This window comes from Marmota marmota, unplaced genomic scaffold (genome assembly GCF_001458135.2).
Source record: "Marmota marmota marmota unplaced genomic scaffold, marMar, whole genome shotgun sequence".
Classification (NCBI taxonomy): Eukaryota; Metazoa; Chordata; class Mammalia; order Rodentia; family Sciuridae; genus Marmota; species Marmota marmota.
This window is the reverse complement of record NW_026000229.1, coordinates 34,609,464-34,625,328: the sequence shown is the minus strand read 5'-3', so window position 1 is coordinate 34,625,328 and position 15,865 is coordinate 34,609,464. Positions and strand designations below refer to the sequence as shown.

Below are 15,865 nucleotides of genomic sequence, written 5' to 3'. Positions count from 1 at the left end.
ATGTACTTTGGGTTTTTTTGCATTACAATTCTTATTACACATATATACCACAATTATTCATATCTCTGTATACAAAGTATGTTGACACCCAATTCATGTCTTCATACATGTACTTTGGATAATGATATCCATCACATTCCACCATCCTTGTCAATCCCTTGCCCCCTCCCTTTATGTTTGATAAGCATGTGAGAAATAGCTAATTGTTTAATAAAAATCTAAAAAAAATTCATTCAGCCCAATAAGCAACTTTTATATCTCTATATATATATATATATATATATATATATATATATATATATATATTTACTAGGTATAGCAAACTATGATCAAAAATAAGAGAGTAAGATTCATTTGTAACCAGTTGATATTTTCTACTTTTGATCATATTAGTTCATCATAGTCTTCAAAGAGCACAACCCTTTATTACCTTTCAGTGGTAGAAAAATGTGTTACATCTTCTACATTTCCTTAGGCAAATTGGTTTGCATAGGAATCTTAAATACACATGGTCTTCTTTCTCCTTCCACGATAATAAATGCCATTATATTTCAGTTTTATAATGTTACGGTTCAGATAACTATGCAAATAAGTAGTGGTATTACATGTCCAGGATCAAAAATAAATCATTTTAAATTGGAAAACATTGTAAGTGACAGAGAATGCTGGGCAAGGTAGCTGTACTGATAGTAGGCCACACTTCATGTACATGATGTATTCCTGCACCACTCATGGAACACTGACTTTTTTTTTTTTTAAGTACAAATTTTAAAAGTGAAATAATAGTTCTTGTTATTAGTCAGAGTTTTGTTAGTTGCAGGGACTTAAAAAGAAAACTCTAGTATTTGAAACACAAAACAATTGGAAGGATTGGTGAGGCAGGTTTTATGCTAGACCTTAAGGAATGAGTCTCAGAAGCCACAAAGAGCTGGCAGACCAAAGGAACTATCACCACTACTGTCATCAGAAAGCTTAGGAAGCAGGACACATCCATGTGCCAACTATTGAATACAGCAGCACCACCCAATCAAAGTCCAGGAATTAGGTAGCCACTACTGTGATTGTTGGCCCCCAAAACACACAGTTTTAGCTTCAGTTAGAGACCAGGAAGTTGCTGCCAGAACTGTTGGCTCTGGGGAACACAGCCCAGGATTGCAACCTGGGGACCAGACATAGCAGCCAACTCCAAGCCCCTGGAGCTGCACTAACAAAATGGTTGTTATGTGTCCTATTACCGTCTCCCCACCAACTCTGCTCTGAATTTAAATCTCACAGAAGTAAATATGATTAATACAATCAGAATCACAGCAGAAACTGTGGATGGAAGGAAGCCCATAGGGTAATTTTCACTTTCCAGTCTCTATAGTACAGGAAGGCACATGGGATGGAAATTAAGAGATGCTGAGTTAGCCTATCTACTGTACTGTATATTCCACAGCCACTTTTCCAAGAAAAAAAATGGCAATAAATTATTTTAACTCTATAATATTATTTTATTTATAAAAAATATTTCTAAGACTGTAATTGGAACAAAAATAGAAAGCAATGAAGGAGGCCCAATGGACTCTACATCAGGATCCAGGCAAAAAGGGCCAGGTTTAATGATAATTAAAAGTGCCTCACTTAAGGCAGAGGACTAAGGCCAGGCTTGTTGCTTAAAGCCAGGGAGTGGGCAGAACTCCAGAAATGGGACTGAAAAAAAAAGAATATAAAGCTGTACACTTAAAGAGGTAAGAGGAACCAGAATCCAAGCCATCACTAGCTTAGCATGGTGGCTAGGCCTGCACTATCACCATCCTCATGATGATCAAGCATCCCAAGTCAGCTGCTAGAACCAGACAGAGGCAACCCTACCACTAGACAGGATAGGGTGCAGCGAAACGAGTAATAGCTCTCATTCAAGTTAAACTCTCAACCAAAACTCTAAAATACATAAAGAAAATTAATACCATAATTCCCCCAAAACAACTACTGGGAGATGAGCTCACTAAGGAAAATGAGAACATTCTAAAAATTACCTCAAAAATATTTAGAATCCTCAAAGAGACAAAGGAAAAAAATAGCCATAAAATGGAAATTCAGAGTACAATCTCATTACCAATCAAGATAAACACAAATGGATCACATCTAGACATCTCATAGTGAAACTGCAGAATGTCAAGGTGCATTAAAGAAATACTTAAAAAACAACAATCACACTGACAACAGCCTCTTCATCAGCAATAATAGACACCTTGGTATGTATAATGCTCAAAATGTTAGAAAAGACTTTCGAGTTAGAATTCCATGTTCAGCAGAGCTATCACAACAAATAAAGCAAAATAAAAGTATTTCAAGACTTAAATGACTAGGAGTTTTCTACAGACTCTCAGTAAAGAATTAATACACCATAGGGTATATTTGAGAAAGAAGAGCCCAAAGGAAGAAATATATGCTAGTGATCACACAAATTAATAAAACTATATTATCAAATATAGCTAATTAATAGATTATAAATAAAATAAAGTAGCAGACATAGATGAACCTTGAAAAACATCATACTAGCTCAGTGGTAAAGAGGTTGCACGGCATGCTAGAGGCCCTGGGTTCTATTGCTCACACCATAAAAAGAAAACTTCATGTTAAGTGAAGGAAACCAGTAATAAAAGCACATATTACATAATTCTATTTATATAAAAAATTCAGAATAGACAATTTCAAGATATAGAAAGTAGTTTAGAAGTTGCATAGGATTGAGGGAACAGAGGGGGGAGTGGGAAAAAGGCCAGGCACTATCAACAGGTACAGGATTGCTTTTAAAGGCAACAAAAGTGTTGTAAAATTAGATGGTAATAGTAGTTGTACAACCCTATGAACACCCCTGTATCACAATGACTTGTACCTTTAAATGAGTGAATTGTATGATATGTGAATCTTATCTTTTTTTTTTTCCTTATACTGGGGATAGCACCCAGTGGTTCTACCACTGAGCTATACCTCCAGCCCTTGTTTTTAATTGTGTTTTAGTTGTTGATGGACCTTTATTATTATTTTATTTATTTTTATGTTGTGCTGAGGATCAAACCCAGTGCCCCACACATGCTAGGCAAGCGCTCTACCACTGAGCTACAACCCCAGCCCACCTCCAGTCCTTTTTATGTTTTATTTTAATGTAGTGTCTCACTAAGTTGCTGAGGCTAGCTTTGAACTTGTGATCTCTTTGCCTCAACCTCCCAAGTTGTTAGGATTACAGGTGTGCCCCAGCGTGCTCAGCAGAGAATGTATATTAACAAAGCTGTTTTAAGTGGAACTGGAAAGGAAAGGGAGATGTTCACATATACTAAGATCCTTTTAATCTTTGATAAGAAATTTTGTAGTTATTTATGATTGTTAAAAAATTAAGGATAACTATTTTAAGAAGAGAAATGTTTTCTATAGCTTTTAAAATCAGTAGAACAAAAAAGATTATATTGACAACTTTATCAATTCAAGTGACAAAATGATACAAAAGAAAGTAAAGAGAAAAGCTACAATAAAATGGCAAAAATGAGTTCAAACCTGTTTCCACATATACTCACATATATACCCTTCTTCCCTTCCCTACCCCAATCTACTAAAAGACAGTCTATCAGTCTAGGTTAAAAAAAAAAAAAAAATCCAACTACACACAGCTTAAGGGACATGTCATAGGCAAAATAATACAGAAATATTGAAAATAGATGGTGAAAAATAGATCAGACAAATGTTAAGTGAAGGGAAGCCAGTAAAGCAATATGAACAGATAGCATGGAACTTAAGATAAAAAACAGGAATGGAAGACACATTATATAGCAGTAACAATCAAGGTACTCTGAAAAGAAGACATAATAAACTTACACAACTAATGGTATGAGGCTCTCAAATGTACAAGATGCAAAAGCAGACATGATTAATAAAGAGAAACTGACAAGAACTACAGTTTCTGTTACCAGAAACTAATAGACCAAAAGGACAAAAATTTCCTAAGTATATAGCTACATGGAGCATGGTAATAACTTTGATCTTATTATACACATATATACACATAGATATGTATATACAGTCATGCATCACTTAATGACAGGGATACATTCTAAGAAATGCTTTGTTAGGCAATTTTGTCATTGTGTGAACATCATTTTAAATTTATATTTAGACATATTTAAATTTAGATGTTATAAACAATCACACACCTGGGCTAAATGGTATTGCATACTGCTCCTATGCTACAAATCTGTCTGACAGGTTACTGGACTGGATACTGCAGGCAATTGAAACAGTAAGTATTTATATATATAAACACATCTAAAGATAAAAAGATACAGTAAAAATATGGTATAAGAGTAATACATAGAAAAGAACAAACTATAAAAAGCTTTTAAAAAAGAGTAATACCTAGTACATCTATTTAGTGCATTTAGCATGAATGGAACCTTCAGGACTAGAAGTTGCTCTGAGTGAGTGAGTGAGTGAGTGGCTGGTGAATGTCAAGGCCTAGGACACTGCCACATGCCACTGCAGACATTCTAAACACGGTCTTACACTTTAAAATAAGACACTACACTTTAAAAAATACTTTTTTCTTGGGGCTGGGGATGTAGCTCAGTTGCTAGAGTGTTTGCCTCACATGCACAAAGCCCTGGATTCATTCCACAGCACCAACAAAAAAAAAAACCAAACTTTTTTCTTTATTCAATAATAAATTAACCTTAGCTTAGTGTAACTTTATTAACTCTAATTCTTTAAAACTTTTTGACTCCATTGTAATAACACCCAGCATAAAACACAAATTATATCGTAGTACAAAATATTTTTCTTCTTTATATCCTTATTCTAAAAACTTTTTTCTATTTTTAAATTTTATTTCTTTTACTTGTCAAAACTTTTTTCTTAAAAACAAAGGCATGAACACACATTGGTAGAGGCCTAGACAGTGTCAGGACCATCAGTATCATTGTCTTCCACCTCCACATCCTGCCCCACTGGCGGGTCTTCAGGGGCAGTCATTATATATGGAGCTGTCATGGCCTATGATAACAGTGCATTCTTCTGTAACACCTTCTGAAGGACCTGCCTAGGGCTCTTATTGATAAGGTGTACCTCTTTTCAGAAATATCTCCTTATTGGTTTGCTTGGTTCATTTCTAATGCCATACCTTTGCTTGTAAAGCAGATACTGTACTATAAACATTCCTCTCTGTTGATGAAAACCTTTTGGCATCCGCATTTTTATCCTTTTTGACAAGCTTGTCAAGGCTGCAGAGGCTTCTGCTAAACCCTTCACTGTACATTTTCTTGGAGGCTCTTCTTTTTCTTTTACTTCAGTCTCCTTCTCTCTTTCCTCTTCTTCAGCTACATATTCCTATTTCAGTTCTAAATACTCCTCATCAGTCAATTCCTGAGAATCACCTCTAGGAGCTCCTCAACATCATCCTCATCCACTCCCATTTTAAAGTTTTTTGCCAATTCAACCACAGCCATGTTGCCTTTTGCAACCTCCTCTTCACTGACAAATATTTGAAGTTATGGACAAACCTCTTGAGTGTCTTCATCCAGATGTCATTCATACACTCCTTGTTGGCATCACTTTAAACCCAAACAAGGTTCTTGATGCTAGTCATAGATATTGTAATCAATTCTTCCAGTAGTGCATCGGTATTTTCTCAGTGTCTCTCACAGTTGCAGCAATAGCCTGCCAAAAGATCCTGCAAGGTAGCAGGGCTTAAAAGCTGCTATAACTCCTTGATCCACTAACTATATCAAAGAAATAGTGTTGAAGGGAGAAATATCACTTTGAGATTGGTATGAAGAGCACCAATAAAAGAAGATATGCAGAAGCTTTATCAACAATAAGCAAACTATGGAAATTTTTTTCCAAATAGTACTTCTCCATTGCACTGGCATAGCAATTCAGGAGGCACCTTGGAAGAGAAGCTGGGTCATGTGTGACTTCTTATTGCTCTATAGTACACTGGCAGTGGAATTCTCGCTGTGCCAGATCACAAACGGTTTTAATTTGTAGCCTGCACCATTGCCCCCAAGCAAAGACTGTTATACAGTCCTTAAAAGCCTTAAAAGCCAACACAGACATGGCATTCATGTTCAGAACAGGGAGTTTTCATCATATTTGAAGATTTGCTCTGGCAAGTAATTTTCCTCCACAATCAGCTTATGTGGAGTTTCCAAAAACCCCTTAGCTGCTTTCACATCAGCACTTACAGACTCACCACTCACTTTTCATATTACATAATGAATAACAATTCTTGAACTGTTTACACCATGCAAAGCTAGCAATAAATTCACCACTGTGGTACAGGCCAGCCTTTTCTTTCAACATCACAAACACTTCCTTCTGGCCATGATCCTCAAGGTGCTGAGAAGGGTCCTCAGGGTCTGGTCTGTGACCCAGGTTATCAGAAGCTTCTCCCCATATCAGATACAGGCACTTCTTGAATTTTTGTTAACTTCGTTGCCTTCAACAAAGCAGACCCTGTAATAAGTTCCAGCACTTTGTTCTGGTGCCTCAAGATGGTAGCTATGGCAGAATGGGATATGCCTGGCTATCGAGGAATAGCCATCATTCACTTTCTACATCATAGTCTTTAATCACATTTAATTTCCTTTCCAGGTCAATCATGCAACATGACCTCTTCCTGGCAATATTAGCAGAAGATTTTGTATACTCAGGCTGTGATAATAAACAACTTGAGATCAAACCATGGAATCCAGAGGCATGTAAACACAGAGACTGTTGTTAGTATAACAGGCACACTGATTAATAGGAAACCTTTTTTATGAGCAGGAGTACACTCTAAAATAATGAAAAAAAAGTTTAGTATAGTAAAAACATAAATCAGTAACATATTTATTATTATCAAGTTTTATGATCTGTACATAATCATATTACTACCTTTATATATTAGGTTTGTTTATGCCAGCATCACCAGAAACAAGTGAGCAGTGTGTTTTACTACAACATTATGACAGCCACAATATCACCAGACAATAGGAACTTTTCAGCTCCTTTATAATCTTATCAGACTACCATTGTATATGCAGTCCATCATTAATCAAAAAGTTAGTATGTAATTACGTATATTCATATTCATATACACATGTATGTATTTATATAAGGTGATATAAAACACTGTACTAAACAGAAAAAGAACATAAATTGATTTTAAGTACACATAAGGTATTTATAAAAATTTACTATATATTAGTCCTCAGACGTGCATTAATTAATTTCTAGAAAAAAAAAATCATACCAAACATATTTTCATGCATATTATAAATAATTAGATATAAATTTTAAAAGTAAATAGAGTCCTTAATCACATGTTAAGAAAATAATGTGCTTAAAAATAACTCATAGGGAAGAATCAAACTATTATGAAATACTAGAACTGAACAGTGAAAGTACCACATATTAAACCTGGGGTAATACAAGGGTAAAACAACTTCAAGGTAAGGAGGGACAGACAAGAATAGAATGAAGATGTCCATTATTATCACTTTTAGTCAACATTGTTTTGGAGGTCCCAGACAGTATAATAAAGTAAGAAAAATATATATATATATAAGGCCTAGAATTAGAAAAGAATTATAAAAACTGTTATTATTTGTAAACTATCATTACTCTTATTTTTAAAAAATTCAAGAGGGCTCAGTGGTAAAGTGCTTACCTAGCATGTGTGAGGCACTGGGCTTGATTCTCAGCACTGCATATAAATAAATAAATAAATAAATAAATAAATAAATAAATAATGTCCATCAACAACTGATAAAAATACTTTTAAAAAATCCAAGAGAATCTACAATTAGAATTAATGCAGGGAATTCAGCAAGTTGCTAGATGTAAGATCAACTTATAAAAATAATATTCTTATATACCAATAAAAAAATTTAGAAAATGTTATTTAAAAAATAAACCAGTTACAATAACAACAAATGCTACAGGGCAACGGGAAAAAAAACACTCAACAAAATATGTATAAGTCCCTGCCAGATAAGAGGACAAAATTTTATTTAAAATTTTTTTAAAACTAACTAAATAAAGGGCTGGGGTTGTGGCTCAGCAGTAGAGCACTTGCCTAGCACATGAGAGGCCCTGGGTTTGATCCTCAGCACTACATAAAAATAAATAAATAAAATAAAGGTATTGCGTCCAACTATAACTAAAAAAATAAATATTTTTTTAAAAAACTAACTAAATAGAGACCTATATTATGTTCACTAGAAATACCTGGAGGATAACCAGATCTGTTCTTTTTAAATTACTCTATTAAAAACTGATACAATTTCAGTAATAATGCTACAGCACATTTTTATGGAACCTGACAAGCTCATTCTAAACTTTACACAGAAGAATAAAGAACTATAAATAGCCAAGAGAGTTTTGAAGAAAATAATATAATAAATTAATGTGATGCACAGGGATAAACAAACAGATCAATGGAACATTATAGAGAATTCAGACAGTCAAATGCTATACAGAAAGTTGATACTGGACAGTGACAATACAAATTGAGGGGAGAAAGACTATTCAACAAAAGAAATGGGGATAATAATAACAATATAAAGGAATTGCTATACACAACGTAAATTAGATCCCTACTATACTATAAAATAAAATTGATGAAAAAATATAAAATAAAATTGATGGGAAAAAACCATATATGAAAAGCAAAACTACAGAACTTCTCAATAGAACTATAATACTACAGTTTCTTTGACTTTCTTTCTTGATACATTTGTAGGCTCTAAATAATCCTTTTTGTTTTCCTTGAGGGTACTCTGTACTCAGAACTAAATTCTCCTTGTAATCTGGAAGAAGCAGGGATAGAGCAGAAGCTTCACTTTCCAATTCTGGTTATCAGACTGCAGGTGCCTAGAGATTCCTAAGTTCATACTAGCCTTATTTGTTCACTCCAAAAAAGGACTGATGAACACCGCACTAGCTATCTGTTAAACAGCTAAGTCACTTTCCTACCAGCTGTACTTCAACTAAGCCTCTCATATCCTGGGCTATTTAAATTAAGTTAAGCCTCTTGTCCTTGTCTGCAGTGACCTTTTCCATATTTCCTTATGCTATGTATTCATTATCCTTCCCACACTGTTTTTCACGAAATCAATAAGCATGCCTTCTACAGAAGCCTTGATCTGAAAAAGTGATTAAAAATGTTGATCAAGGAGCTCTAACAGAGAACACTAGAGGCATAAGAGAAAGCTTCCTCCATTGATTCATTAGTACCAATCCACTTAATTACATTAGCAATTAGTCCGCATTTTCCTCTATCCTTCAAAAATACTATGAAATGTGGTCAACTTTCTGCTGAGTTTGGGCTTAGCTTTACTTAGTGCATTTCCATGATCTGTCAATCTACTAAACCTTTCAAAGAAGATAAATCTGGCATAACTTGGTTTTAGTGAATCCATGATAGCATCAAGGAACTTGTGTTTCTTCTCTTAGAAGCTCACAAACCAGTAATTAATGATTCTATAAGTATACTTAAGAAAACTTGGAACAAATTACAGAAGAGACCACATTATGGGGACTCTACACATTTATCACCTAATTATTATACTCTCCATGGAAGACATATAATTATGAAAAATATGTTTCTCTACAATATGCAGGCCAGAAAATGTCTTTAAAATCTATCATTCACAGAAAACAATTGATAGCTCTAAAAAATGAAATACTTTGAGGTAAGGGGAAAGTTTGAGGAGAGCAATAAATATAAATTCATAAAAAGTACTTTGATGGAGGCTGGGGTGTGGCTCAGTGGTAGCGCACTGGTCTGGCATGCGTGAGGCCCTGGGTTCCATCCTCAGCACCACATAAAAATAAATAAATAAATAAATAAAGGTATTGTGTCCATCTACAACTAAAAAAAAAAGTATTTTAAAAAAGTACTTTGATGGTTTAAATAAGAAAAGGAGGACTGGGATACACAAGCAAATTCTGTGCTTCTTCATAAAAAGATGTAAACAATGTTTTAAAAAATATAAATGAGTTCTAAAATTCAGCTCCCAAAATAACATGGGAAACTGCCTGACCATAAAGGATGTACCACACAGTACACCCCAAAAACTGAACTGTAGAGTAGAAAATATTCTGCCACCCTCAGAGAGCTAGCCTAGAAACATTTCCTCAATTGATCTTCCTGTTGAATTGACACCAGAGTACCTATGAGATTTACTTCCATTTAGTATTCTCAGTGCTCCAGAAACACGAATTGTTCACTCTGGGACTAGAAATCAGCTTTTTATAAAGATACTGTATAACACAGAAGTGAGCGTAAAGCCAAAATATTTTCACTGACCACAGAGAACCTTGAGTAGAATAAATATTTTGTGACATACAAATGCCTTTCTAAGAGTTCTGTTAATAAGCAAGATATGAGAATTTAGCCTCAAAAGCCAATTTAGAAGCAAAGAAACATTTCCCCCCCAAAAAAAACCTACACTAGTGAAATGAGAATGCATTACTGGATAGTAGACAATACTATCTTGATTGTAGAGCACTTTTGTTTTCATCTGACAATGGGCAGAACCTTTATTTCCTACCTCTATTCTTGGAACTGTATTAGAAGGTAGATAAGATGTACTATAGGCTGAAGGCAAAGCCTTTCTCAAACAATCCAGAAATCACACCACACATAGCATTCTTCATAGCAGTCTCTTCTCATAGGCCAGAGGGAAAAGGCAGTAGGATTTCTGTGGACCCAAGCTGCATTGGGAATGTTGAGCAGTCACAAGGAGTCCTCAGCAAAGGCACAGCTATCTCAGATGTTCAGGCCTAGAGAACAGCCTGGCTCAGCAGATCTTTAGGACCAGGTGTCTCGAGGCCTTCTTTGGGGTCAGGGACCACAATTCGAGCTAGTCATGGAGCCAGGCCAGGGGGTGCTCCTGGGGGATGATAGCCACACTCACTAAGGTCCAGGGTGTCCCAGCTGAGCAGTACCCTTACTGCAGGCACATTGGGATATACTGTAAGGGAGTCTAGGCCCATGTCAGGTGAAGTTGGGATCCAGCTGTCCTCAGAATGCAGGAAACACAGTTTGGTGAACTGGCACAGGCCTGGAACCCTCTGTTTGACAATCTCAGTACAGCTGACAGCCTTCCCTATAGCCCAGCCAGAACCTGAGAACACTACATGTCATGCACTACCCCCCTCCAATCAACCCAGTGCCAGTCCCAGCAGGTTTCGGATTTTGCTGCCATCTTGGACCCATATCTCCAGGGTGTCAGGAGATAGCTGGGGCATTAGAGAAGGTACTGGGAGTTCTACAGAGTAAGCTTTCCAGTAGTGCTCCACCCAGCTTGCTGTGGCATCTGTAAATCTCACTGCCCTTGGATCTCACCTCTACAGCCCCAGGGGGACTCACAGTGGATCCTTGCAGCACAGCCAAGATGGCATGTCTAAAGAACTTTTTTTTTTTTTTGTCCAACAATGCTGGGGATCAAACTTGGAGCCTTTTGCATGCTGGACAAGTGCTCTACCACTGAGTTAAACTCCAAGCCCAAACACATTTAACTTGATTATAAATGAGAAATGGAAATACACAGCATCTAAAAGCTAAAAATTGTACCCAGCATGACCATGAAAGCCCCCAAGAGCTCTCTCAGTGTCAAATACACTAAGCATTCAATAATTTTTTAATCTTTTGTCCTCTGCAGCCACTTCCTACTTCCTTTCCACCAGGAACTAAGCAAAAAGACTGAATCATAGATGTTACAATTATCATTCAATACTTTTTTTGCGGGGGACCAGTATTGGGAATTGAACCCAAAAGTGCTCTACCACTAAGCTGTAGGATTATCCTCAGCCCTTTTTAGTTTTTGAGATAGGGTCTCACTAAGTTGCCTCAGCTGCCTAAAATTATAGGCGTATGTCACTGAGCCCATTCAATATCATTTTCTAAGAGTCATGGGTAGAATCTGAGAGTTACCTGGGCCCAGAGGAGGACTTTGTGGTTCAAGGACCCCAAAGGATCCTAGACTACAACTCCTCTTTTCAAGGGTACCAGGAGCTAAATGTTTCCCATGAACTAACTTAAAAACCTCACCCACCACTTAAAGCATTAGATCCATTTATCATAATCAACCAACGTTTGTATACCTACATAACTCATAAACATGCCATTATTATTCTTAAGACTTTCCATTTATTTCTTCCAAATAAAATCCTTCTAGAAGCAATCCACAGAACATCCAAACCTTCTAAACTGGGAGAAGATTGAGGAAGCCCATGATGCTCCCTTTCAGTGGCAGGCTTAAGGAAAGCTGGTGGTTGAAACCTGGCCAGAGACCCACTATCACAGAGTTATTATTGAATTGTCCTGATAAAGTATTCTGGAGAGAGAAAACTCTTATTCTCCTCAGTTTGCTAAGATTTAAAATAAAAATTTCTGGGGGAGAGTCCCAGGGGGATCATATATAAATTGCAGTAGTCTTTTTCTCTGTTTTTGCTCTTTCACTACTGATTTCTGCTTGACAAATCTATCTATAAAGGCCTCCTGCAAGCATTTGTCCTGAGGTCCTAATGCTCCAGGCCATCAGGTAGCTGGCAGATAGCAAAGCAGCACAGAACTGAGTGCACCAGCTACCCACTCTAGGCCAAAACAAGAATGGGAAATAATCATCTGTTATAAAACCATCAACTTAGTGTGCCCATTACCTCCGTAAAATCCAACTTCTTTTTAAAAATCACTGTTTCAAGTAATGTTTTATTTTTCACTATTACAGAACAGTGTTTCATAAATGTGCTCACACCAATAAAACTGTCAGGGATTAATTTCTGGCGTCAACAAAGGAGTTTAGGGGGAAAAGAGTTTCAGTTCTTAGAATAAGGGTTGACAAGAAATAGTAAATGGAAACTTAAGTGAAACATATATTTCAAAACAGAAAATATGAGAGGAAATCCATTTCAGTGCAAAACTCCAACTCTACGGAACTCAACAGTAAAAGGTCGCTATTCAGAGTCTGGAATATGTTAGCATATACTCACAGTTACAATTCTGATTGCCCACTAGCAGTCCAATTACGTTTAATAAGCAGCAGGGACACATGGTTACCAAGGATAATTCTGCCAAACTGAATGAGAAAGTTCAAGATTTAAAACATGCAATTTAGTGAGCATATTTAGCCACTGATAAAATATAATGGGCCCCTTGTCTTTCATTTTAATCATCTTTATTAGAAGAAAAACACACCAAACTAAAGGAGTTTTCCATATGGAAGCAGCAACTTAAAATTGGAAGCTCTATGACTATGCAGAAAGTTAATACATTATGGCTTTGCATGGTGAGAATAGAATCAAAATTTCACTTTGAAGTAAACTTAAGTTGAAAGCATTATGTCTTTCAACAGGAATTTTAAAAAACAGGTGTTAAGCCAAGCATGGGGGTGCATGCCTGCAACCCCAGTGACTCAGGAGGCTGAGGGAGAAGGACCACAAGTTCAATGCTAGCCTCAGCAGCTTTACCAAGTCCCTAAGCAACTTAGCAAGATCGTGTCTCAAAATAAAAAGGACTCGGGGTGTTGCTCAGTGGTTAATCATCTCTGGGTTCAATTTCTGGTACCAAAAAAATAATAATAATAAGTTCAGACCAGTAGCAGGCAAAGAGGCAGGCAGTCATTGTTGTTGCACCTCCCCTCAACGTTGCAAACCCCTTCTCTTCTTCAGTGGAAATTGAAGCCAAAGTGACTTCCAATAGAATAGGATTAAGAGCCCAGAAATAAATAAATAAGGCCAAATGATTCCTGAAAGGGGTGCCAAGATCATTCAATGGAGATACAACAGTTTCTTCATCATGAGTCTCTTCATCACGATGCTAGGAAAACTGGATATCAACCTACAAAGGAATGAATATGAACCCTTACCAAATACCATATTAATGAATTGACTCAAAGTGAATCAAAGACATAAATGTAAAAACTAAATGATAAAATTTTTAGAAGAACCTGGCATGTTGGCACACACCTGTAATCCTAGCAACTCTGAAGGCTTAGACAGGAGGATCGCAAATTCAAAGCCAGCCTCAACAGCCTAGCAAGATCCTAAGTAATTTAGGGATATCCTATCACTAAATAAATAAATAAAAGAGCTAGAGATGTGGCTCAGTGTGGTTAAGCTCCCTTGAGTTCAATCCCCAGTATCCCCAAAAAATTGGAAAAAAGAAAGTTTTAGAAGAAAATATAAGCAAAAACTTCAGGACACAGAATTTAGCAATAATGTCTTGGACATGACACCAAAGGCTTAGGCAACAGAACAAAAAAATTGGCAATTTGTACTTCATGAATTCTTTTTTTTTTTTTTTTTAGTTGTAGATGAACACAATGTCTCCATATTTTATTTATTTATTTTTATCTGGTGCTAAGAATCAAACCCAGTGCCTCACATGTGCTAGGCAAGCACTTTGCCACTAAGCTTACAACCCCAGCCCGCTATATAACATGTTTAAACTTGTACATCAAAAGATGATAGCAACAGAGCAAAAGAGCAACCCTAAGGGTGGGAGGAGATATTTGTAAATCAAATTTCTAAGAAGGATTAATATTCAGGATATACAGAGAACTAAAACTCATCAAAAAAGCAAACAACAAAAAAGACTTGAATCAAAATTTCTCTAAAGATAAACAAATTGTCAATAAGCACATGAAAAAACGTTCAACATCACTAATCATTAAGGAAATGCAAATAAAAAATACAATGAGACATTATTTCACACCCATTAAAATGGCTACTACCAAGAAAAGAGAAAATAATTGTTGGTGAGGATGTGGGGAAACTGGAGCCCTTGTACACTGTTAGTGGGAATGTCAATGATACACAGATGGTACAGCCACTATGGAAAACAATTTGGCAGTTCTTCAAAAACTTAAAAATAAAATGCTATATGATGCCCCCAAGGATCTCAAAGAAATATTTGCACATTCACGTTCATAGCACCATTTATTCACAGTAATTAAAACAAGGAAGCAACCCAATTTCTTTTAAGGGACAAATGAATAGGCAAAATGAGGTATACACTACAATGGGAGATTGTTCAGCTGTGAAAAGGAAGAAAATTCTGACATATGCTATAACATAGATGAACCTTGCTCAGTGTCTTCTATATCTGGTCAGTCACAAAAAGGTAAATATTGCATGATCCCACTTACCATTCAGAGTTGTCAAAATCAGAGACAAGAGAGTAGAATGGTGGTTACCAGGGGCCAGAAAAACAGGGAAATGAGGAGTTATTGTTCAGTGAGCATATGGTTTCAGTTTTATAAAATGAAAAGATATGGAGATGAATGGTGTTAATGGTTACACAGCATTGAATGTATTTAACATGACAATTGTAAACTTAAAATGGTGAAGAGCATAAATTCTGTAATATGTACTTTTAAAAATATTATTAAAAACTGGAAAGTGTAAAAAATACAATAAAATAATGGCGATTGGGGAAAACAAGTTGCTAGTTTTCCCCAATCACCATGTTAATTTCCTTATCTACTTACATGTTTGGTTACTTGGAAAAACCAAAGCTTTTTCTTTGGGATTTATATGTTTTTAATACTACTCAATGATATAAAACCATTATTTAGACTTATAGTCAGTATACACTCATAAGATGCTTCTAGTAAAAACTGCTTGATATATATTGCTAATTAAGTTTTAGTAAACTGGTTTTGCTGCAAAATAGGCAGCAAAAAAAAAAAAACACACTTTATGGATAAAGCCTTTATTGAAACCACTTTATAATGTCTTCTATATCTGGTCAGTCACAAAGGACCTCATACTATAAGATTTTATTTATCTGAAATATCCAGAATCGACAAATCTATACACATAAAATTAGATTGGGAGGTGGTAA

General features: G+C 35.9%; 1 protein-coding gene and 1 pseudogene across 6 annotated transcripts in view; both read right to left on the bottom strand.

Annotated features, from left to right (window-relative positions):
* Frmd5 (FERM domain containing 5) overlaps positions 1 to 15,865 on the bottom strand; it is a 323,742-nt gene that overhangs the window by 264,840 nt on the left and 43,037 nt on the right. The gene's annotated exons all lie outside the window — the stretch shown is intronic.
* LOC107137546 overlaps positions 8,112 to 15,865 on the bottom strand; it is a 50,343-nt pseudogene continuing 42,589 nt past the window's right edge.